Source organism: Myotis daubentonii, chromosome 3, assembly GCF_963259705.1.
Source record: "Myotis daubentonii chromosome 3, mMyoDau2.1, whole genome shotgun sequence".
Taxonomy (NCBI): Eukaryota; Metazoa; Chordata; class Mammalia; order Chiroptera; family Vespertilionidae; genus Myotis; species Myotis daubentonii.
The window spans coordinates 72,409,139-72,435,227 of record NC_081842.1 but is presented as its reverse complement, the minus strand read 5'-3'; the positions used below and the strand labels follow the sequence as shown (position 1 = coordinate 72,435,227).

The 26,089-nt window shown below is 43.3% G+C and overlaps 1 protein-coding gene across 2 annotated transcripts in view; it reads right to left on the bottom strand.

The window, feature by feature from the left end:
* The window catches only part of CD47 (CD47 molecule), a 238,324-nt gene that overhangs the window by 94,964 nt on the left and 117,271 nt on the right, over positions 1-26,089 (bottom strand). The gene's annotated exons all lie outside the window — the stretch shown is intronic.

Here is a 26,089-nt window from a genome sequence, read left to right as displayed (position 1 = left end):
GTCCCTGTTATGGTCGGCCCACTGTTTCTGTTACACAGGTCCTTCTGGCAGCATTCGTACTCTATAGTCTTCTCTCCTACGTTATTTGAGAGGTAGTTGTAGTTGCAGTTTTCAAACATCCAACACTGGTAGTGTGTTCGTTTTTTGGCTCTGACGTAGAGACATGCATCAAAATCAACTGTGCAGTTGTTGATGACAGTGCACGAGCCAACGGGGTCGACACAGGTGTAGCACTGCAGTCTATGACCTGAATCATAGAGGACAGAAAGGATGATCAAGACCCTGAGCGGGGTGAACGCTCCTTTGCTTCCCATTGTCTACAGAATCTTATCGTGCACCCACGGTCCTGCTTCCAGCGCCACCAAGACAAAATTCTCCGGTGAAAAGGCAAGGAAATGTTATTAAGAGATTGTTTAAATTTTTTGCCAAGCTGAAGTATTATAAGACACCCAACACTTCATTTCTCTTATCAATGTGTACAAAATAGGATAACCAAAAAATGAATAAATCACTCCAGTCAACTTAGTGGGCTTTTGCAAATATATACAGGCATACCTCATTTTATTGTGCTTTGCTTATTGTGCTTCGTTGATGTTTCCTTTTTACTAATGGAAGGACAAACCCTCCACCAGCAAAAAGATTGCAGCTTGCTCTATCGCATTACTCATTTTATTGTGGTCTAGAACTGAACCTGCAGCATATCTGAGGTACGCCTGTGCATGGGAAACCTTCACAAACACGAAGAAAATCAGTTTCCACAAAAGAAGGTCACATTAAAAGTTACACTAAAATTCAAGCCAAATTATAACGACGCTTTAGGATTGTGATGGCTTTTCTGAGGCACTGAATTGGCTATAGCCTCAGTTACTTCATCAAACCCAGAATCCTTGCAATCAGACTTTTATAATTTCTTTCTCTTCAGTTCAGGTGGGACTGTGAATAGGATGGATTTCATCCCCAGGATTGTTGTGTCACATGACCAAAGGGATTTTGCTTGGTGTGATTAAGGTCCTCCATCAGTTGACTTTAAGAAAAAGAGATCATCCTCAGAGAGGACTGACCTAGTGAAGTGAGCCCTAAAGAGGATCTGTGCTCTTCCTGGCAAAAGAAATACAACATGTCAGAAGGGTTCAATGAGAGGATGGTGTTCCTTTGCTGGCTTGAAATGTGGAAGAGGCTGTATGACAAGGAATGAGAAACCTTGGATCTGAGAAAAGCCCACAGCAGACATCCAGCATAGAAACAGGGACCTCAGTCCTGCAACCACCAGGAACTAAATTCTGCCACAATCATGTGAGCTTGGAACACGACCCATATGAGTATACAGCCTGGACAGTGCCTTTCTTTTAGACCCCAGCCACACCCTGACCAGAATTGTGACCTACAAATCTGTGAGCTAATAAACGGGGGCAGTTTTAAGCTGTTACATTTATGGTTATTTGTTATAGAGCACTAGAAAATGAATATAAGGATCTTGCAGTGCCTTTATGTCTATATTATGAACATAATGTATATCATATTGACAATGATGGAAGCAGAATCTCTGCTGAATTTGAACTGGCCTTAAACATAAACACTAGTAGCTTACTTGGAAAAATGCAAAATCTTAAGCTTCCAAGTTATTGTATTACTGATAATACAAATATAGACATTAATGACAGATTTTATAACTATTATTTACATTTAGTATTTGATTGTATACAAGGTGTTTTAACAGGAACTATGCATCACAATACTGGGTTTTGAAGACAAATCTAGGTTAATATTCTAGCTATGACTCTGATTTTGAACAAGTACCAGAAATCTCTCTGCTGTTAAATGGTAAGAACTATATCAATCTTCTAGAGTTCCTGGGGTCATGGAACCTAATATAAAATATCTGGCATGTGCTCAAATAAATGTCCTGTCATTTTAATCTTCTTATTTATACTTTTATCACTTCATTGAATTCATGGATCCTGTCCTAATCATCATTAAATCCAAAGGGCCTAGTACAATGCTGTCTCATAGTAAGCACTCAATAATCGTTTAAAGTAAGAGAGAGATAAACATATTTACATCTCAAACAATCTTGTGTTGAAGATATGATCCCCATTTTGCACATAAATACTAATGACCAGAAAGGTTGGATTTCTTACCTTAGTTTTCTTAAAGTAAAAAATGGTGAAGTATAGAAAAAAAGCTTATTAAATTTAAGTTCTGTGCCGCTTCCATCTATACTAATAAAAGAGAAAAATGGTAATTGGCGTACGACGATACCCTTTTCATTGGCTAATCAGGGCTATATGCAAATTAACTGCCAACTATGATTGGCAGTTAACTGCCAACAAGATGGCGGTTAATTTGCATATGTAGGCACAATGCAGGGAGGCGAAAGGGAAAGCAGGAAGAAGCCCCCTGCCACTGACAGTGATCGGAAACCCAGGGGTGAGCTAAGAGCTGGGGGGCAGGGCAAAGGTTGCCCTGGGGCCGCCTTTGCCCTGCCCCCCAGCCATGATCAGAGAATCAGGCGCCTTTTCTGCCCTGGCCAGTGATAGCAGGAAGTAGGGGTGGAGCCAGCGATGGGAGCTGGACACGGTCGAAGCTGGCAGTCCCGGGAGCTAGGGGTCCCTTGCCTGGGCCTAAAGCGGAGCCCACGATCGCGGGGCCGCTGCAGCTGCGGGTCCCCACTGCCCGGGCCGGACGCCTCAGCCAGAGGCGTTAGGCCTGGGCAGGGGTGGAGCCTGCAACCGCGGGGAGCTGGGGGTCCCCTGCCCAGGCCTGACACCTCTGCCGGAGGCCTCAGGCCTGGTCAAGGGGCCAATCCGGTGATTGGTGATCGGAGGGTGATGAGGGTCAACTCCTCTGGCCGAGGCATCAGGCCTGGGCGGGGGGCTGAGCCGGGGATTGGGGGGATAAGATGGTCCCCTTGCCCAGGCCTGAAGCCTGGGTCAGAGGCGTCAGGCTTGGGCAGGGGGTGGAGCAAGCGATCAGAGGGAGATGGGGGTCCCCTGCCCAGGCATGATTCCTGGGCCAGAGGCCTCAGGCCTGGGTGGGGGCCAGAGCCAGTGATCGGGGGGATATGGGGGTCCCCTGTCCAAGCCTGACACCTCTGGCAGAGGTGTCAGGCCTGGGCAAGGGGCTGATCAGGTGATCAGAGGGTGATGGGGGTCTACGCCTCTGGCTGAGGCATCAGGCCTGGGCAAGGGGCAGAGCCAGCAATCGGAGGGGTCTGGGGGTACCCTGCCCAGGCCTGATGCCTGGGCCAGAGGCATCAGGCCTGGGCTGGGGGCAGAACCAGTGATGGGGGGAAATGAGGGTCCCCTGCCCAGGCCTGACACCTCTGTCAGAGGCGTCAGGCCTGGGCAAGGGGCCGATCCTGCAATTGGAGGGTGATGGGGGTCAACGCCTGAGGGCTCCCAGTATGTGAGAGGGGGCAGGCTGGGCTGAGGGACACTCCCCCCTCCCCCACCCAGTGCACGAATTTCGTGCACCGGGCCCCTAGTCATACTATATTCTACACACCTACCAGAGATATGAACCTTTATCTCAATGAGAATATTTTCACATATTTAGTCCTTGAACTCCCCGAAAGGGAACAAAGATTGGCCACCATTAATCCACATTCCACTAGGTAGAATTCTCTATTAAGCAATTTCTAGTTCTTATTTATATCTATATTTGCAAAAAAAAAAAAAAAAAAAAAAAAAAAAGCACAGCAGTAAAAATGACTTCCACTGTCTAAATCCCCAGGATTCACGTGATAAGTAAATTCATCGGAATAACTTTGCAGGAACCTGCTTCAATTAACCGTTTTGGGCAGAGGAGGTTTTTTTTTTTTTTTTCTTTTCCCTTAAAAAATGGGGCAAAACTATAACAACACCAGATGCTGACAAGGATGTGGGAGAACTACATCACTCCTATGTTTCTGGTGGGAATGTACAATGGAACAACCACTTTGGAAGACAGTTTGGCAGTTTCTTCACGAACTAAGCCTATACTTACATATGACCAGTAGTTGTATTTCTATGCATTTATCCAGATAAATGAAGACTATGTCCACATAAAAAACTGTACATGATTGTTTTTAGAAGTGTCCTGAGCAATAGCACAAAACAACTGAAAACAACCAAGACGTGCTATAGTAGGTGGATTGTTCAACAAGGTGTGATATACCCATAGCGTGGAAGATGAGAGAGAGAGAGAGAGAGAGAGAGAGAGAGAGAGAGAGAGAGAGAGAGAGAGATTGCTACATGAAGCTGTTGCATGAATAGGTCTCAAGGGCATTGTGCTGCCTAAAAAAAAAAAAGCCAGTCTCAAAAGATTACATACTTTTATATAACATTTTTGAAATGACCAAAGTATTGATATGGAGAACAAATTATGCTTAACAGGTTAGGGAGAGAGTAAGGGAACAGGTGACTATAAAGGGCTTGCATGAGGCAGATATTTGTATTAATGGGATACTTCTATATTCTGATTGCGGTGGTCATTACAGAAATGTACACATGTGATAAAAAGAAATATATATACATTGTACCATTGTGAAAGGGGTGGTTTTGGCATTTAACTTCTGTTACTTAAAATGTAACCACTGGGGGAAGCTGGGTAAGAGTACACAGCACTTTTCTGTTCAATCTTTGAAACTTCATGTGATTCTATAATGATTTCAAAAAATAAAAATGGGTGCACAGCCAAATGTCTGAGACCTCTGGTAGAGTCGTCTACATTCTCTAGAACAAAACACCACCTTTGCATTGTAATGGCCCCAACAGCTAGCATAGTTCTTATTTTATCAGGGGACTTTGAAAACAAAGATGAAACAATCACACAGAAAATTACATGTAATACCTTAATCAATAAACTAAAGAACAAATAAATAAAATAAAACAAATGTGAAAATGAGACTAAGCTGGGTTTAGGCACAATCAACACTAATAAAAGAGAAAAATGGTAATTGGCGTACAAGCTACCCTTTTCATTGGCTAATCAGGGCTGTATGCAAATTAACTGCCAACTAAGATTGGCAGTTAACTGCCAACAAGATGGCGGTTAATTTGCATATGTAGGCACAATGCAGGGAGGCGAAAGGGAAAGCAGGAAGAAGCCCCCTGCCACTGACAGTGATCGGAAACCCAGGGGGGAGCTAAGAGCTGGGGGGCAGGACAAAGGCGGCCCTGGGGCCGCCTTTGCCCTGCCCCCCAGCCATGATCGGAGAATCAGGTGCCTTTTCTGCCCTGGCCAGTGATAGCAGGAAGTAGGGGTGGAGCCAACGATGGGAGCTGGACACGGTCGAAGCTGGCAGTCCCGGGAGCTAGGGGCCCCTTGCCTGGGCCTAAAGCGAAGCCCATGATCGCGGGGCCTCTGCAGCTACGGGTCCCCGCTGCCCAGGCCGACGCCTCAGCCAGAGGCATCCTGCAGGGGCAGGGGCGGAGCCCGCGCGACCGCAGCACCCCCCGCTGCCCCTGCAGGTCCCCGCTGCCCGGACCGGACGTCTAGGCCAGAGGCGTCAGGCCTGGGCAAGGGGCCGATCCTGCAATTGGAGGGTGATGGGGGTCAACGCCTGAGGGCTCCCAGTATGTGAGAGGGGGCAGGCTGGGCTGAGGGACACTCCCCCACACACACACCCAGTGCATGAATTTCGTGCACCGGGCCCCTAGTGAGTATATAAACAGGGGAACAGCTTGGGGCAGTATGACCTGAAGAGCAAAGGACAACAAAGAGATTGGAACAGAGATGCCCATGCCAAAGTGCATGCAAAAAAGAGAAGAAACAAAAGACCTGATGTTTTCAGATGGTGATCTGATGGAAAGACTAACAAATAATTTGGGTCAATTCCCCCAATGTGCCATAATAAAGTATGAACTAAGGAATTTCTTGGGAGTTTAGGATGCGTGCCCAGATCTCCCTCTGGGATGCTCTGCTAGGAGGACTGTCTACATAGGAGAAAACTCTAAGTGTGAAATAAAAAGCTTTCTACTCTTCCCTCCACACCATTCCCCCAAACCTAAAAGGCAAGGCCTACAGCATAGACCCACCAGCTTTCTTGCTCCAGGAGCCAAAGGGAGCTCTGGGCCCTGCCTCTTAAAGGAAGCCTTGCCTGCATGCACTTTCCACAGGGAAGTGAGAGATGCTGAGGGGGCTGAACTGAACTGGCTTCAATGACATTTCCTCACAGTTCTGGAGGTTGGGAGTCCCAGATCAAGGTGCCAGCAGATGCGATTCTTGGTGAAGGCCCTTTTCCTGGCTGGCAGGTGGCAGGCTTCTCATTGTGTCCTCATGTGGTGCAGAGAGGAAGCTGGAATGTCTCTTCCTCCTCTTCGAAGGGCATTAATCCCATCGGGGTGACCCCACCCTCCCGACCTCACAGAAACCTGTCACCTCCCAAAGCCCCAGCCCCACATGGGCTGCAATGAATGAGCCTTAAAGGACACAAACATCGGTTCATAACAGCATCAGACCCCAAAGTTTTTTAGTTAGGTCCTGTGCTATACGCAGAGATTCCCATTTGTATCTAATCTAATTTTTAAAATTTTACAGTTGTTTGATATTTAAGAAGATGCTTTCAATTTTCCTTATTAAAAAAAATTACAAACTTTGTCTTTATCCCAGAGATTGGTATTCCTTTCCCATACATCTTCATCCTATCTTCTGGCCTTTAAATCTTAAGTTTCCAATTCTCCTCTCAGTGACCTACACTCTATTCCAAAATCTCCCTCCCCCACTTTGAGTTAATGAAATTTCCAATGGAGGAGAGATTTTTGAGCAAAAAAGCCTGCCAAATTCTGCTCTTAGCCATCTCCTGCCCATGATGCACCACACAGACACCCCAGTCACGACACCCCAGCTTCAACACCTCAGTACCTCACTTCGTAAAATAAATGTCTGCCGGGAGCCGGTCCATCCTTGCTGTTTCAAGGGACCTGGCATATATGGCATACGGTTCTAAATATGCTTGCTCACCTTCTTGGCGCTGTGTTTTAACCAAGGTCACCTCTCCGAGAAAGGTTGAATCCCCAGGTAGGGATTTTCCCCTGAAGTTAGGGAGGGAATAAAACCCCTCAACTAAGTGCCAGGCGGGTAATTAATCCCTTTAACTACGAACAATCATGCTTAAACTACATAATCTTTTCTCCCTGGAATGGAGATAAGAAACGCCCTAACCTTTGTAATAGAAATTGACAGGATTAGAATCAACTAGTATAAATACAGATGCAACAAGACAACAACAGACAGAATTTAGAACACAGAACTAGAGACAGAAGAACTTCGCTGGAGAGAGCATGCCGGAGGATCCTGGAGAGGGACTGGCCTCAGAGCCTAGAGACAGAGCCTAGCGGGAGAACATGGCAAGGGATCCTGGACTGAACCTGACTACAGAGATTGGCAGGAGAACCTGACTGGAACCTGGACACTGAACCTGACTGGAGAGCCTGGACAGAACCTGGCTGGAGAACCTAGCGAGGGAACATGGCTACAGAACCTCGCTGGAGATCCGGGCTAGAGATCCTGGCTAGGCTGCTGATCAACTGAACGCTGTCTCCGTGTCATTCCTTCTTCGCCGACTCCGTCCACACCTTTGGGGACCCCTGGACCCGCTGGGGCTAGACCCCGGCATATGGCGCCCGAACAGGGACCCCTAGGTAAGCGCCCCACACTCGGGACGGATCGGACTCCACTGTAGGAAGAGGGTGGATAGTCTTCGCCGACTCCGTCCACACCTTTGGGAACCCCTGGAACAGGATTCCCCTAGGTAAGCCCCCGCCCCCCATTGAAAACCCCCACACTCGGGACGGATAGGACTCCACCAGGGTGCTACAGACCCCCCTATAGAGGATAAATATGGTAAGAAGGTGGATAGTACAGAACATAGATTGAGAAGATGTGCCATACTGAGTACAAAGAAAGAAGACTCTGTATTGATCTTTAGATTAAGAAGATGTGCCATACTGAGTCTAAAGAAATAAGACTCTGTATTGATCTTTTAACACATATGCCTGCTAGCAGAAGAATTAAGGTTACTCCCAGTCAGACAGAACGTTTTATACAAGAAATATGTCCATGCTTTTCTGAGGAAGGAAAGGTGCCGGAAAGGTAAATGTAGAGGCATGGGAGAAGGTAGGCCCAAGGAGCCTTATCCTTAACCCCACTGCAGCCTTTCCACCCCGGGAAAGTGCAGGATTGGCAAGCTCTCCCTGGTCTGATAGATCAGGACTCAGGTAATAACAGAAAGTGCCAATCCTACTCTTAAAATGGATACAAGAGAGCATTTGAGGTTTTTCTTTTTAATGCCTGCTTTTAAAAAATAAAAAAGGGGGAATTTGCCGGGAGCCGGTCCATCCTTGCTGTTTCAAGGGACCTGGCATATATGGCATACGGTTCTTAATATGCTTGCTCACCTTCTTGGCGCTGTGTTTTAACCAAGGTCACCTCTCCGAGAAAGGTTGAATCCCCAGGTAGGGATTTTCCCCTGAAGTTAGGGAGGGAATAAAACCCCTCAACTAAGTGCCAGGCGGGTAATTAATCCCTTTAACTACGAACAATCATGCTTAAACTACATAATCTTTTCTCCCTGGAATGGAGATAAGAAACGCCCTAACCTTTGTAATAGAAATTGACAGGATTAGAATCAACTAGTATAAATACAGATGCAACAAGACAACAACAGACAGAATTTAGAACACAGAACTAGAGACAGAAGAACTTCGCTGGAGAGAGCATGCCGGAGGATCCTGGAGAGGGACTGGCCTCAGAGCCTAGAGACAGAGCCTAGCGGGAGAACATGGCAAGGGATCCTGGACTGAACCTGACTACAGAGATTGGCAGGAGAACCTGACTGGAACCTGGACACTGAACCTGACTGGAGAGCCTGGACAGAACCTGGCTGGAGAACCTAGCGAGGGAACATGGCTACAGAACCTCGCTGGAGATCCGAAGCAGAACCTCTCTGGAGATCCGGGCTAGAGATCCTGGCTAGGCTGCTGATCAACTGAACGCTGTCTCCGTGTCATTCCTTCTTCGCCGACTCCGTCCACACCTTTGGGGACCCCTGGACCCGCTGGGGCTAGACCCCGGCAAATGTCCCAGGAAGACAACTAACACTTGAAAAGTACTCTGGTTTACAAAGGACTGGTAGGTATATAGGGATCTCATGATGCTTGTTCGACTGGCGAATATATAAAAGCAGGAATCTCTTTCCATCCCCATTGTAGAGGTGAGGTAACTTGGACCCAGTGAAGTAACTCCTCAAGTTCAATAGAGGCAAACAGTTAAGTTGCAGAATCAGATGTCCTGATTCCTAATCCTAAACAATGTCAAAATATTCCATCGAAATAAACACCCCATTCCCAACCTGGTAATAGACATTTCATAACAGGAAACACTAGAAGAATAGAAGGTAAATAGTTGATTCAACAGAATGGTCTGATCCCATCTAAAGCAGAGGTTCTCAAAGCCTTGTCTAATCTGAGAGCTGTCAAAATAGAAAGTCAGTATGCACCTGTATGTGGTTAAAGTAATCAGTTGGCATGGCAAGGGCTAGAAAAGAAAGCACAGTGTTTACTTCAGCTAGCTTTACTGCTTTATGCAGCTCCCCAGCCCAAGTCTGTGAAGAAGGGCACAATCATGGTGCTATAACCAAGGCTGAATTCAAATTAATTTTATTATCCCTAGCTCTCCCACATCTTTACCAAGGAAAAAAAAACCAAACACCATAGCGTGAAACCTCAAGGAAACATCGTTATGACCTGATTTTTGCTTTCGAGATTCTCCTTCTAATCTAATCTTTCCAGCTGGAGCATGGCTGGGATTTGTCAGCCCTTGACCAACGTGCGGGTAATAAAAAAAGTACACAATTGGAAATATCATGGAAGGTTAATCACATGAAAGATAGCACTTTTGAGAGCAGCAAACAGAATGCAGATTAAATGACACCGGGACTCCTACACCAGCAGAATAGTTCTCAGAACAAAAGTTTGAGGACCTGACAATACACAAATAACAAACAGCAAAGGAGTTTTATTATGAAAAGTAGAGGAGCAAGTAAAACTCATGATCTTAAAGCTACTAAACATAATCATTTGTTAGTCATAAAGTACTTTTTGATTAAAAAGAGGTCCTAGCCCTATTGTGCTCCATTTCTAATAGGATTAGGCTACTGCCGGACAAATAAAAGGGAAGATTATAAAATTCTTACCTAACTATATTTTAGCGCTATGGTGGTTTTGCCTTCTCTACTTAATTCTTTTACTTCACAAGTATACTAGTATTTTTCTGGGACGGCATGGCTTTTGTCCATCAAAGATTCATTGCCTGTTAGTAGTGCGTCTGGTATGATGTGCACTCGAAAAGTCACTGTTGGGATGGGAGTCATTTTTCTCTCCGTCATAGAAGAAAATGTATTTATCTCTGAATTTCCACTTTACAAACATTTCTCTAAGGCTCTTTGCCCCCCCATTAGTGACTAAGCATGGGATGAGAAAAGTTTTATTGTCATTGGTGTATTCTACCGATTCAATTGTATTAAATAATAGCTGAGTTTTAACTGAAAAAGAAAAAGAAAATAGTTTTGTTTCACTATAGAATTCAATAGGGTAAGGTCTAAGGGATGTTACAAATCTTTAAGATAATGGAGCAATGCTTCCGTTGTTCCCTTAAGTAAGCAGTGCAGCTACAGAGAGAAGGTAGACCAGGTGAAGAAGAGAAACAAGTCATTTTAATAGTACCTGCACAGAAGGTAGACATCATTGTAACTTTTCCTTATTTATCATCAGAAATACACAGTATTCATTAACAAGAGTATTGGGAATAAATTCAACAGCCTGTGTTGGAACACGCAGGTGTGGTATTTGGCTTCAGAAGCTTTGATGTAATCATTGTTGCCCTGATGTATGTAGAAAATATTGTTCTTACCATGGAAAATTTTTGAACAGAAAATCAAACCAAATATTATATTCAGTCTCAACTTCTATGTACTGCCTCCAAACAGAACTTGCTAAACCAATATGTTTATCGATACCTTTAGGTGGCATTTTGAAGCAAGGTGGTGAGCTATAGTGTACTTTAATATAAAAAGTAAATCTGATGAATCACATCACATCTTTCCTCTAAGATGGAAAATCTTAGAATGCTAAGGAGAAAAAATATTCTCTGGCTATTTCCCATTGCAAAATACAGACAGCAATGGACATTTAGTATGCAAATACTATAAAGAACTATAGACAATTGCAAGGCATTTTCTCACTCCCATATTTCATTGAAAGTATAGAACAACAATTTTTAAATATATATTATAGGCATTCCTTCCTCCTAAAAACCATAAACCACTCAAATTAAAGCTAGGAGACAGTTGAAATTAAGAAATGATATTGCTACTAAGTAGGTATATTCTATTAAACACTTCTAATAGGATAAACTACCAGTTATCTTACAAAAAAGGGATTGAGAATGTAATTTCAATCACTCATGTTTCACCTAAAATGTGCAAGATTGTGGAGAAATTGTAGTTCTCTTCATATTTTTCAGCATGTATTAACTCTTCTAAGTTGTTAGTTGGATTTTCCCTGAAAAAATAAAGCAATAACTAACATATATAATATAGTTCATCCTTAATAGTTCATCCTTACAATTTCTTTTTTCTATACAAATTGGGAATAAAACTTACGGCCATAGCACATTATTACTCTAGGAACATATTCTATATAATAAAAGGCTAATATGCAAATAGTCCCCCCAGGAGTTTGACCAACTGGGAGTTCAACTGCTTGCTATGAGTTGTGCCAGCAACCAGGGGTGGAGTGGAATGAAGGAAGGCCCCAGCAAGCAGCCAGCAGTGGGAGGAAGAAAAGCCCCAGCTGGCAGCCAGGAGCTGAGGGAGGGAAGGCCCCGGATGGCAGCCACAAGGCCCCAATTGGCCCAGACCAATGGCTAGGCCTGGGGACCCTACCTGTGCACAAATTTCGTGCACTGGGCCATGAGTTATTGGACAAATGCCCATTGAATTAAATTCTAGGACGCATAGTGAAATATGAACTGGACAATGTTCAGAAAGCCTGGGTATAGATTCTTCCTGTCACTTGTCAGTATGTGACCTTAAGCAAATCACTTAACTTTTCTAGGCCTTGGTTTACTCTCTGCAAGTAAGAGGATCATAAATGAACACCAGGCTGCTTCAGAGAATTGTGGCGAGTATCAAAGGAGCAAATACATGGACAAGTGCCCTCTCACAAATGCTGTGCTGTACATATAGGTAACACTCTAAAAACTGGGCAAAACAGCATTTTTATCATTTACTTATTTATTTATTTTTAAATTCTTTATTGTTTAAAGTATTTCATGAGTCTCCTTTTTTCCTCATTGATGTCTTCCCCACCATCCCCTTCCCCAAGCACAAACCCTCCTCCTCCCGACCCTCTTTCTCTCCCCACCTACTGTCTGTGACCATTGGTTTTGCTCATAAAACAGCGTTTTTATACAATGATCTAAACCTTCTCTGACTGGGAGGTGCAAATTGTTATGTTTCTGGGAATTTGCAGTTTGAATCAAGCTTGTGCTTCACAAGCTCACTTCTGCCCAGTTCTCTACACTTCTAGCCATCCCTGTATAAGGATCCCCAGGCAAAACCTAGACTTCCAATTGTGTTTTTCAAAATCATGGGGTTCTGAGTTATTTCCCCTGAGATAGAAGCATTGAGGGGGAGGCTCCAGTGCACAACAAGGAGAGAAGAAACTGATTGTGATGTTGGAATTAGAAAAGAAGGAAAGAGTCAGAAAATATGGTGCACAATTTTGAAATGGACAAAAGGATTAGATGGTGTCCTTTCAGTGGGGATCTGGGCATTGTCCGACAGATCCCTTGGGAATATCTGATTTTGTAGGGGCCTTTCACTGTGTTTTTAACTTGTAGAACTCGGACAGTAATGCATATTACTCCAGTTCACAAAGACATAAATAACATTTTTTTCTGCAACGGATTTCTGTCTGGTGGAAGAGAGGTTTGAAGAATTATATTTCATTTCCCTAAGGATATTGACGGATTGCATATATTCAGTAATTCATTTCAGTATTTCTGATTGCCTATATGTCTTTTCTCCCAATGTTCTTTAAAAGCCAAGATGGCTTTACCATGTCGCTAGCTTCCTTATTCAACAACTTCATAACTTATGCTTAGAGAATGGATTTCCTACAAAATATAGGAAGTACTAATTGCACTACATTCTTTGTTGTAATATACACAAATTTAAAGGTGAAGCCATTTATATAGAATTAGTGCTGTTAATAAAATCCATAACTTGAATAACCCTTGCACTATAACTAAGGAACTTATAAAATGGAAGATAAACAATCTGATCAAATAATGGGCAAAGGACCTAAATAGATAATATTTGAAAGAGGACATAAGGAAGGCCAAGAGACATATGAAAACATGCTCAAAGTCACTAATCTGAGAGATACAAAGCAAAATGACAATGTGCTACCATTTCAAACCTGTCAGAATGGCTATCATCAACAAACGACAAGTGCCGGAGAGGATGAGGAGAAAAACAAACCCTGGTGCACTGCTGGTGTGAATGCAGACTGGTGCAGCCACTGTGCAGAACAGTATGCAGTTTCCTCAAAAAGTTAAAAATGGAACTCCCATTTGACTCAGTGATCCCACTTCTAGGAATATATCCCAAGAAACTAGAAACACCAATCAGAAAGGATATATCCACCCCTATGTTCATAGCAGCACAATTTACCATAGCTAAGATTTGGAAACAACCTAAATACCCTTTAGCAGATAGTGGACTAAAAAACTGTGGTATACCTACACTATGGAATACTACACTGCTGTAAAAAATAAGAGATTCTTGCCATTTGCGACAGCATGGATAAAATTAAAGAGCATTTTGCTAAGCAAAATAAGCCAGTCAGAGAAAAATAAATACCACATGATATCAATCATTTGTTGAATATAATGAACAACATAAAGTGATGAACAAAAGCAGATACAGAGGCAGAGAAGCATTAATCAGACTGTCAAACCTTAGAGGGAAGACAGGGGAGGGTGGGGTTCAGGGGAAGAGATCAACCAAAGGAATTGTATGCATGCATATAAGACTAACCAATGGACACAGACACAAGGGGCATGAATGGGGGGATGGAAGGTAATGGGGGGATAAGGACACATGTGTAATACCTTAATCAATAAATAAATTAAATAAATAAATAAATAAATAAATAAATAAGGGGAGTCCAAAAGTGTCGCTCTACCAACTGTTGATCACAACTTCATCTTCTATCAACACTTATTTAAACACTATAAGTTATGTGTTTACAGTTATCTAATTTGGGTTTTCTCTCTTTTGCCTACTGCCATCTGATGGGACAGCAAAGTGAAGAAATGGTTTGAAACAGAAAAAATAAACAAAAATAACTAACATGAGTAAGAAAATTCTGAAAAATCAAGATATGCTTACAGCAGTCTAAATCAGATAGAACGGTATTAATACAACCATCATTTGGTATTAATACAACCATCTCTGTGAATACCAATCACCAACCTGACCTTCTCCTTCTGCAGTCCTGAAGATGGCCAACATGTGGATGCAGAGAAGGCACAATATATAGCTCAGAATTTTTAAAAAATCAGCAAACATTTACTGAGAATAAGCTGATCTGAAACATTGTGATAGGATGTGTGGATACAATCATGGGGGACAGGGGTATGAATAATCTTTTCAAAGCCTCCAATTCTCACTTGGCAGAATGATATGCACTTTTTATAGCACAGGATTACTTAAGTGTGATCCTTCCTGTATGAGCAAAGTGCTCTGGAAGGGCAGGAGGGGACAGGAATCAGTCTTACAGGTTTCTAAGAAAATGCGTGTTGCTACCTGGGGAACAACAGAAAAGTGTAATAGTCCCTGCCCACTTGGGTGGTCTTCAATCTTTTTATACATGTTCCATGTAAAGTTTCTCTCCTCTGTAATAGCTATTAAATCACCCTCCTTCTGTAGGAGCTTATTCCATACTCTCCAATGCAGCCCTCTCTTCTAATTTCTTAATTCAGATTGAGTCCATTAGTGATGACAGATGAGAAGCCAGAAACTTCTAATAATCCTCACCTTAAAATTGACCTGCAACCCCAGCAATCCACACTTCTCTCTTCTCTCAACCCCATTTCTCCTCTTCAGAAATGAATCCCTTTACCAGGGAGGTAGTTTCTATTTTTGCCTCCCCAACCATCAATCTCCTCAAGGACTTTCCTAATTGATTATCAGCCTCCCACATGTCACTATTCAATTTATATAGGTTTTGCTTTTGTTTGTTCTTAAACATTTAAAAAACACATAAAATATTCACCAACTTTAGGAAATCCCTCATCACTGTCTCTCTTGTTCCTAACATTAAAAAAATAACGTAGAAGCATTTCTTCACATGGTTTCATTTCTTAAATCTCTGCCTCCTAGCTGCCATCTCTGCACTTCAGCTTCACTATCACAGCTCTTGACAAAACCACCAACAGTCCCTTGTGAAAACTTGCATCTGTATGGTTCACTTTTTACCTCAACTTCTCTAGAGTACTTGAGCCAGTGGGCAGCTCCTTCCTTGTGCCTGTCCCTTGGCCTCTAGATCTCTGGATTCTGAATTTCCTTCTACTGCTCTGTTCACCCATCCCAGCGTCCTTTCCTTATTGAAACTTATTCCGTGATTCATAATAAATATTAGTGTTCCTAAAGGCTTCATAGTCAGCACTACCTCCCCCTCCCCAGTATTTACACATATTCATGGTTCTACCTACCTACACACTTTTATTTATCCAGGTCCCAGCTTTCTCCTCAAGATCTGGGAAAGCCAACTGTGTGCTGAGCATTTCTACTTGGACCTACAGCATGGTTACAGCAAAGTTAACATGTCCATTTTCCCTCTTCCTACCCTTCCCACAAATCCTTACCTACCTAAAGTATTTTTTCTTATCTACCAGTCAACCAGATTAGGCCTAAGAATCATAGTGGATTCTTCCCTCTTTTTAGCAATAGAGAATTTTTGTAGCCTCAGCCTATTTAATAGTTCCTAAATACAATGTCTGTTGTATGAATGAATTAGACATTCCTCATTTCTCCCTTGAACCACTGCTATTTAAGTAGCTCCATGACTCCAGCCTCCACATTTCCCCATCCCAGCCCCAGTGTATTTTACACATTTCCAGAAATAATTGTTCTAAATGCAAATGTGCACGCTTTTGCTCACTATACTTTAACAGCCCCCCTCCCTCTCTTCAGGCTAAATTGTAAGTGTATTAGCATGAAATGCAAACTAGGTCCTTCAAGGCCCTGTCCAGCCCCACCTCCTGTCCTTCCTCATTTCCAAACTAAGGTCCAATTATAATGACCTTCTTGAAATCCCATGAATATGCATATGGACTCTCATGCCCATGCCTTTGCATTTGTTCCCTCAGCCTAGAGGCCCTGACACTTCTCTGGGTGTATAGGTCAGAACACATATTTTGGAGTCAGACATTGGCTCAAGCCTTAGCACCTTCTAGAGATATAACCTTAGGCAAATTGTTTAACCTCTGTACCTCAGCTTCTTCATCTGTATAAAGTGTAGTAATTGTATATACCTCCTGGAGATTTTGTTAAGATTTAATGAGATAAGGAACACAAAGTTCTTATCTCAATGTCTTTCATATACTTAGCAAATGCTCGATAAATGACAGCTAGAGGTGACTAACTTTGGCTCTTCCTACTAAAGCACAGTGCAGATGTTTAATCCTGTTTCCCTTCCCTACACTACTCAACTGTATTCATCCTCTTCTTATTGCTCCCATCACTCCCTCTCAAGTGCTGTCACTACCTTCAATACTGAATCTTGTAATTAAAATACTTGATTTAACTGGTCTCCCCGTTAGTCTCAAAAGGTAGAAAAGCAAGGACAATGTCTTTATTTGGTATCCTATGGGTTAAACCCAGGGTAAAGCAAGTATGTCTCATTACATTCCTTTTGAAAGTGAAAAATTTGAAGTATGAATTCCAAGAAAGGAATACCCAAAAATTTGTATCAAAGAGGATTCATGATTCTTCCATATTTCAAGAGATCCCTCCACTTCTTATTTCTATAGACCTGATTATGGAATCATGAAGTTACATATTTCAGTGCAAAATTTCAACTAAGTCGGTTGCAGGTGAGATGGAAGAGTTCCTTAATTTTGTAGGAAGAGCCAAAGTTAGTCAATTCTAGCTGCCATTTATTGAGCATTTGCTAAGTATGTGCAAACTACAAAGACCAAGAATATAGCTGATAATTGAAATTGTGAGCATAAATATGATTGTCCAGAGAGTCCTTTCTAAGCAACAGAGCAGGTAACAGAGAATTAAATGTTGGAGAATACCAATGATTATGGAGCAAATAGTTAAAAGGGAACAAACTAAGAAAGTGAGAAGTAGTGGGAGAAGTACTGTGGGGCCTTGACTTACGAGTTTAATTCGTTCCGTGACCGAGCTCCTAACTCAAATTATTCGTATGTCAAATCACTGTGACGTTCGCTGGTGGGGTATCTGAAGCTGGCTAGTAACCCGAATTTTAGCTCACAACTCAACTCAAAGCAAAAAATCGGCTGAGCGACGGCTCATATCTCGAAAAACTCGTGAGTCGGGATACTCGTAAGTCAAGGCCTCACTGTAGGTGACTCAGGAAAACCTCCACTATAGAAAGTTTCTTGATATGAACAACATATATGTCAAGTGCGATAAGTACAAAGAGCCCCTAGGTTAAAAATTACATCACTGGGTAGTTTATGTGGAAAATTACAACAGACAAGTGGGATTAGAAGTCATACTGCATTGGGAATAAATGGGAGGGGAGAAAGGAGAGGCAATTATTGTTTCATTAAATTTGACAGTAGAAGAAAACAGAGAGAGAAGGGGATACTGGAAGGACTGTGGAGACAGGAACAGGGCAAGATTATTTATTTTTTTATTTGTTTGTTTGTTTGTTTGTTTATTTAATTGCTTTTAATATAGGGTAAAAGTTAAGCATGCCTTCAAGCTATGGTGGAAGAACCAAAAGAGGAGGAAAGATCTAAGATACAAGATTGAAAATTAAACTGATTAGGCAGGTCTCCAAGGTGGTGGAAGTGGAAGAGCTGTTGACAGGTAATCTTTTCCTTTAAAAAGTGAATAGATAGTATTCTCTCTCCCAGGAGCACCCCCTTGCCTTTCCCTTGCCTTTTCCTCTCCCCGCCCTTCTTCTCCCCCCACAAAAAGGTGAATAGGTATACTTCTGAAACTGGGTGAGAAGGGAGAAAGTGAAGAAGGTTACCTGATATTATAGGGAAGTGTAGAAGTGGTAGGATGGAAGTTGAGAGAGTCTACACCATACATCAATCCTTTTTTTGCAACTAAGTAGGATGTTAATTATCTGCCTGGAATGGCTGTTTAGGAATGGGGTAAGAAGTCCCAGCAGTCACTAAGGTAAATGAAGCAAAATGATACCTGCCAGAAATGAATCCATTTTGCCATAGAACTTGACCCTGGAAAGAAAAACTGGAGCTTCAAACAGAATGGGGTTAGAATTAGGGTCATAAAAGAGGATTTAGTCAGATCCCTCCTCAATAGAGTTCAAACAAGGACTGGGGTAAAGTGGGGGTGCCCACAATGCATTTAGTTCTGGCTCAAAGTAATTGCCTCTAGATTGTAAGGTGGCCTTACAAGAACTAAAGTGGTTGGGCTAGAATTACAGGGGGAAGGGCAACAACATCCAGAATTAAGAGATTATCAAGCATCTAAAATATTTTCAGTACCAATTAAGGATAAAAACAATAAAATCCCTGCTACCATTTAACCGCACTTTATGTTATTAAGAGGCCTAGAGTCTGAAATTTGTCTCTGTGTCCAGGAAGGCCTTGGAGCATAGCGAGGGGGCACATAGTTGGCTTGAAAGAGGAAAAAAAAATGATAGACCTTGCACTTGCCCTATTTCCTGCCTTGTCTTTTAACCCATAAATGTGACATACATTGAAACATGCATAAATATGCTCAATCCCTGCGTTGACCAGATGTGGAGTCATATACAACTGCTCCATGGGTATGGAAGGAAGTAGAGGAGGGTATGGCTTCTAATTCCTATTTTACCTCCACATAACCACACAGAGGGGATATCCAGGTTCTATTATTTCAGTCTAGTTCTGTCAGAATCAAATTTCCTGGGTATTTTTTATTTAGTATTACAATGACTTTGGCAAAATGACACTATACAATTATTCTTGTTCTTTTATCATAGAAAAAATATCTATGCAAGTGAAAGTAGCTTCATGACAGCCTGAGTGTATTGTATTAGAAATAATATATAAAAATATAGAATTTTTAAATCTTGTATAAAAAGTTATGAATGCAAAACCTAAAAGCTGGGTAAATGGCTTTATAAAAATCATGTTACAAAAATAACATAATATATTAAAGAAAATGCCTATACTAGCCACAGTTGAATCGACATTAAGGAATACCAACAGTTTTAATAATGTGAGTGAAATTTTGGATTCAAAATATTTATTAATTTTGGGAAAAACACCTATATTTCATCTTTAGAACCTAGCCTTTCAAATCTCACTTAATAACTCAGTGGCAAAGATTAAACATCTCCCAAAATACAGATGACAGCATGAGCAAATGTCTTAATAGTATGCACCTATCTATATTATAAAAAGCCAGTGGCCATAATGCCAGAACAACCAAACGACTTGGCACCAGGAGGTGCATTGATGGGACCCGTGGCGGCAGAGCCCGGGACTCTGGGTTTCATGTGATTTTGCATGCTGGTCCTCTAGTCTACACTAATAAAAGACAAAGATGCTAATTGACAATACCTTTGCTACGCACTAAGCCACGCCCACCAGCCAATCAGAGCAATGCTATGCAAATTAACCCAACCAAGATGGCGGCCAGCAGCCACGGAGCTGGAGCAAGCAGGAGGCTTGGTTGCCTGGGTGATGGAGGAAGCCAAGCTTCCGGCCTGCCTGAGCCGGCTGAGGCCTCCACTCATGGCAACAAAGTTTCAATTATAGAAGACAAATAAATCCCAGATACCTGCTTCCAGCCAGCCTCCACTGGGAGCTTGGGAGGCTGGGAGCCATGGCCAGCCTGCAAACAGCCATCAGCCCCTCACCAAGGCTGGCCACACCCTCATGGGGTGAGGGTCCCCACTGAGGGCCTTAGCCAGCCTGAAAACGGTCCTCATCCCCTCACCCAGATTGGCCAGGCACCCTAGCAGGATCCCCCAACTCTGAAGGGACTGTGGCCAGTCTACAAACAGCCATCAGGCCCTCATCCAGGCTGGCCAGGCACCCCAGTGGGGACCCCCACACTGAAGGGGCTGTGGCCAGCCTGCAAACGGCCATCAGCCCCTCACCCAGGTTGGCCAGGCACTCCTATATAATAAAAGGGTAATATGCAAATTGACCCTAACAGCAGAATGATTGAGAATGACTGGGCACTATGACACACACTGACCACCAGGGGGCAGATGCTCAATGCAGGAGCTTCCCCCTGGTGGTCAGTGTGCTCCCACAGGGGGAGCTCTGCTCAGCCACAAGCCAGGCTGACGGCTGCCAGTACAGCGGTGGTGGTGGGAGCCTCTTCTGCCTCCTTAGCAGCACTAAGGATGTCTGACTGCCAGCTTAAGCCCAATCCCCCAGGGGGCAGGCCTAAGCCAGCAGGTGGTCATCCCCTGACAGTTCCCAGACTGCAAGAGGGCCCAGGCCGGGCTGAGGGACCCCCCCCAAGTGCACAAATTTTTGTGCACCAGGCCTCTAGTATAGATATAAAACCATAATATGCAAATAGACCAAACAGAGGAACAACCAACCAACCAGTCGCTATGATATGCGCTGACCACTAGAGGGCACATGCAGAACATGGTGGGCATCAACTGTGGCATGTGGTGGAGCAGGTGAGTGTGAGTGCCAGACCAATGAAGGGTGCTGGTCGGTGTCATCGGGGAAAGCCTCTGGTGGTTACTGAAAATTATTTTCTTCCACATACTGTGGTCCTGGTAGGCGCTCGCACATGCTGGCATCACTGGCCCCGCTCATAGCCTCAGTTGGCGCTGGAGCTGCTGCTCGCACCTGTTGCTGGTGCTCGGTGCCAGACCCAATCGCTTGGCACTTTCAGCAGGTACAAGCAGCGTTTGCCAATCCTGATAACCCCTGAGGGCTTTTCCAGCCCCCCGGATTGGAGGAGCAATGGGGTCAGCAGCCTCTGCTCGCACCCACTGACAGTGCCAGCCTCAGCCCTGCTCCCACCTGCTGCTGGCTCTGGCCCCAGTCGTGCTGCACTGTCAGTGGGCGCAAACAGGGCCAGCACCTTCAGTACATGGGAGCAGCAGCAGCAGGAGCTAAGCTGCCATCAGAGTGGGATCGGGGCCTGCAGTGGGAGGGGCCAGGCGGGGGCGTGGAGGATGGCCTGAGACCCACCCCTGTGCCAAGTGAAGCTTCGTGGCCCACAGTTCCTTTCAAGGTATAGAAATTCGTGCACTGGGCCCCTAGTTTAGTATAATGCTTTAACACACTGCCTCTAAACTGCTGAGGTGGAGCCATAAATAAAGACTTTTACATAGGCAGTTAATTCCCTAAAATAGGAACTTGTGCTAAAAAGTAATATGTTTTTAGGAGAAAAGAAAACATCTTGTTTAAGGCAAGCCAAATTAGTACTATACATAGACAATAACCTTGTTTTTTAACCATATGTACCCTTGATTTTAAAAACTCACTTTGAAAAATCATTCAACTTCTGACAGTTTATATACTTACTCATAGAGTAAGGTTTTATGTATCAGTTGTTGAATTCCACTGAAAATGTTGATGTGCTTTTAAACAAAGTATAACTTGACATATGGGGCATGGTGGAGGGAAGGAGCATAATAATTCATTCTGTATCTTGTAAACCAATACAGGGGGTTAGAGTTTGGCTGTAATTAGATGGAAAGGACATTCCAGATAAGTTATTTTACTGCAAAGGTCAACTGAAACTGTAGTGGCTACCAGTAAATGGCATTTGATTACCAGTCATTTGTAAATGAATCTGAAAGTGTTACGTAGGAAATTAAATGAGTGGCTGGGGCGGGGCCTGCCCTGGGGTCCTGAACAAGTGTTGGACCAACTTTTCCTTCAGACCTCCTCTCTATGGGCAGCCCAGCAGGCTGACAGTTGGCAGGTTTGGACCTGCCTGTATTGGGCCCAAGCTCAGAGGAAAAGGACATGACCTCAATGCCAATGTGACCTTCCTAAAACTCTGGACGAATTATAATAATATTTGCATTTTAGTTTTGACCCCACCCCCTGTGGGTTTTCTGTATACATTAAGGGTAAGGGCATGCCCAGAAGAAAGATAGTTTCAGTCAATCATCCCTGAATGCAAATGAAAGGCTCCACACATACAATCCCTCTTTAGAACCCAGGAGTTGTGGGCCATGCTCTCTCTAGCATGCACTCCACCTCCAGGGAGCAATCCCATGCCATTCCGTACCCCTTGCTTTCCCACAGGCACATATCCCCTAACCTCTAAAGGACCCCATGACACTTGCATCCAGGGGAGAAATGGGCAGCTGCAGCTCATCCTGGGCTCACCCCCAGAACCTGTCTTCAAGGCCTCCTTTTCTCTGACTCCCCAGTGAGCTACAGCAGCCCTGCCATTGGCTGCTCTCACCATTTTGTCTCCCACACTCTGTTGACTGACTGGCACCTCATTTGGAATGTATTTTCAATAAACCCTATTTGCTTTACTTTTATTTTCTGTTGACCTTAAACTCTTTTCTGGTTTTGGTATTAGGGTGATGCTGGCTTCATAGAATGAGCTTGGAAGTGTTCCTTCCTCTTGGATTTTTTGTAGTAGTCTGAGGAGAATAGGTTTTAGTTCTTCCTTGAATGTTTGGTAAAACACCTGTGAAGCCGTCTGGTCCTGGGCTTTTGTTTGATGGAAGCTTTTTGATGACTGCTTCAATTTCTTCCATAGTTATTGGCCTGTTGAGATTTTTAGATTCTTCCTGATTGAGTTTTGGAATGTTGTATTTTCCTAGGAATTTGTCCATTTCCTCCAGGTTGTCTAGTTTGTTGGAGTAGAGCTGTCCATAGTATTTTTTAACAATCATTTGTATTTCTGTGGGGTCTGTTGTTATTTCGCCTCTATCGTTTCTGATTTTGTTTATTTGGGTCCTCTCTCTTTGCTTCTTGGTGAGCCTGGCTAGAGGTTTGTCAATCTTGTTTCTCCTTTCGAAGAACCAGCTCTTGGTTTCATTGATTTTCTGTATTGTTTTTTTGGTCTCTATGTCATTTATTTCTGCTCTAATCTTTATTATCTCCTTCCTTCTGCTCACTCTGGGGTTTTCTTGTTGCTCTCTTTCTAATTCTTTGATTTGTAGAGTTAGATGATTTACTACCATTTTTTCTTGTTTTTTGAGATAGGCCTGTAGAGCTATAAACTTCCCTCTCAGGACTGCTTTCATTGCGTCCCATAGGTTTTGGATTGTTGTGTTTTCATTGTCATTAGTTTCCAGGATGTTTTTAATTTCTTCTTTGATCTCATTGGTAACCCAATCAATATTTAATAACATCCTATTCAGCTTCCAAGTGTTTGAGTATTTTTGGGTTGTTTTTATTGTAGTTTATTTCTAATATTATGCCATCGTGGTCTGAGAAGATGCTTGGTATGATTTCAATCTTCTTGAATTTGGGGAGACTTTGTTTGTGACCCAATATGTGGTCTATTTTTGAATCTGTCCCATGAGCACTTGAGTAGAATGTATATTCCGTGGCTTTGGGGTAAAGTGTTCTAAAGATGTCATTTAAGTCCATCTGATCTAGTGAGTCATTTAGGATTGCTGTTTCTTTGCTGATTATTGGTAAGTATTTTTAATTAAATGATCCTATGCACTGGGTTGGACCTGTATTGGGCCCAAGCTCAGAGGAAAAGGACATGACCTCAATGCCAATGTGACCTTCCTAAAACTCTGGACGAATTATAATAATATTTGCATTTTAGTTTTGACCCCACCCCCTGTGGGTTTTCTGTATACATTATGGGAAAGGGCATGCCCAGAAGAAAGATAGTTTCAGTCAATCATCCCTGAATGCAAATGAAAGGCTCCACACATACAATCCCTCTTTAGAACCCAGGAGTTGTGGGCCATGCTCTCTCTAGCATTCACTCCACCTCCAGGTGCCGGGAGCCGGTCCATCCTTGCTGTTTCAAGGGACCTGGCATATATAGCATACGGTTCTTAATATGTTTGCTCCCCTTAGCGCTGTGTGTTTTAACCAAGGTCACCTCTCTGAGAAAGGTTGTTTCCCCAGGTAGGAATTTTTCCCTGAAGTCAGGGAGGGGATGCCTCTCCTAGAAAGGTTGTTTCTCCAGGTAGGAATTTTTCCCTGAAGTCAGGGAGGGGATGAAACTCCTTAAGTAAGTGCCAGGCGGGTAGTTAATCACTACAAACAATCATGCTTAAGCTACATAATCTTTACTCCCTGGAATGGAGATAAGAAACGCCCTAACCTTTGTAATAGAGATTGATAGGATTGAATCAACTGGTATAAATACAGATGTAACAAGACAGAAAGAGGCAGAATTTAGGAGACAGGGCTTGGAAGACAGGACCAAGAGAGACAGAATTCAGAACACAGAACCTACACAGAACGTTCTCTAGAGACAGAAGAACTTCGCTGGAGAGAACATGGCAAAAGATCCTGGACTGAACCTGACTACAGAAATTGGCAAGAGAACCTGACTAGAACCTGGTGACTGAACCTGGCTAAAGAACCTGGACAGAACCTGGCTGGAGAACCTAGCGAGGGAACATGGCCACAGAACCTGGCTGGAGATCCTAACCAGAACTTCGCTGGAGATCCAGAGCAGAACCTCTCTGGAGATCCAGACCAGAACTTGGCTGCAGATCCTGGCTAGAGATCCTGGCTAGGCTGCTGATCAACTGAACACTGTCTCCGTGTCCTTCCTTCTTCGCCGACTCCGTCTATGCCTTTGGGAACCCCTGGACCTGCTGGGGTTGGACCTCGGCATCCAGGGAGCAATCCCTGCCATTCCGTTCCCCTTGCTTCCCCACAGGCACATAGCCCCTATCCTCTGAATGATCCGATGACATTTATATCACCAGCTGTGTTTAGTTCACTGCGGTCGGGGAGGCTGGAGTCTCAGTGTTCGTGGGTTTGCAGCTGAGGTAGCTGTTCCATGGGCATTGTGGCTGTAGGGTCTGATAGGTATTCAGGTCTCCCCGGGTGAAGGTAAGGCTGGGCTTCTGATCATAGCCGCTCTCCCCTTCAAGATGGTGTGGTCTCTGCGGCAAAGTCGGCTGCTCAGGGAGAGATTTCAGCAGTAGTAGAGTCTGCACAGCCCGGGGAGCCTGGTCCACCAGTACCTGACAGTCCTGTGGAATATAGCTGTCCCTCACTCACAAATACAGACACTCCCCACACATCCACCCACTCTCCTTTGACTCTCTCACTCACTCATGCTATCTTTCTGACTGACATCCCATCAGCCACCATCATGGATCTCTTATCATTTTTATTCTTCAGAATAGCTGTTGATGCCTACAGTCTGATTTAGTGATATTACATCACAATTTATAATCTGGTTCAATATGCATTCTAATCAGAAAACAGGTTTCTAAAAGCAGTATTATTTTAGTTATTTTGATAGTAACAGCAATGAGCCATTAATGATAATGACAGGGAACACTACTTTATCTAACATCAACCCTTCAGATAACAGACATAGTGATTATAAACAGCTCCAACGTGCCAGGATTTTTGGAGAATGGGGAAAGTGGTAACAGGGTCTTAAGAGCATCTTGAAAATAGCCGAAGTCACAAGGCTTTATTAATGGCACAGTGAAGCTAACAATCAGTTTAAATGTAAATAAGTTCAAATTCTAGAATTAAAAATAACAGTTGAGTGTCACCGTTACTCAAACTCAATTTGCATCTCAGAAAAAGTTAACAGAAGGGTCTTTGCATGTGAAATGCGACAGGCATAGCCTATAGAGACACACACAAAAATCACATGCTTTCCTCAGTTTTATGAAGCACACGTTTTTTAAAAAATAATAGTTTCCAGCAGAAGTAC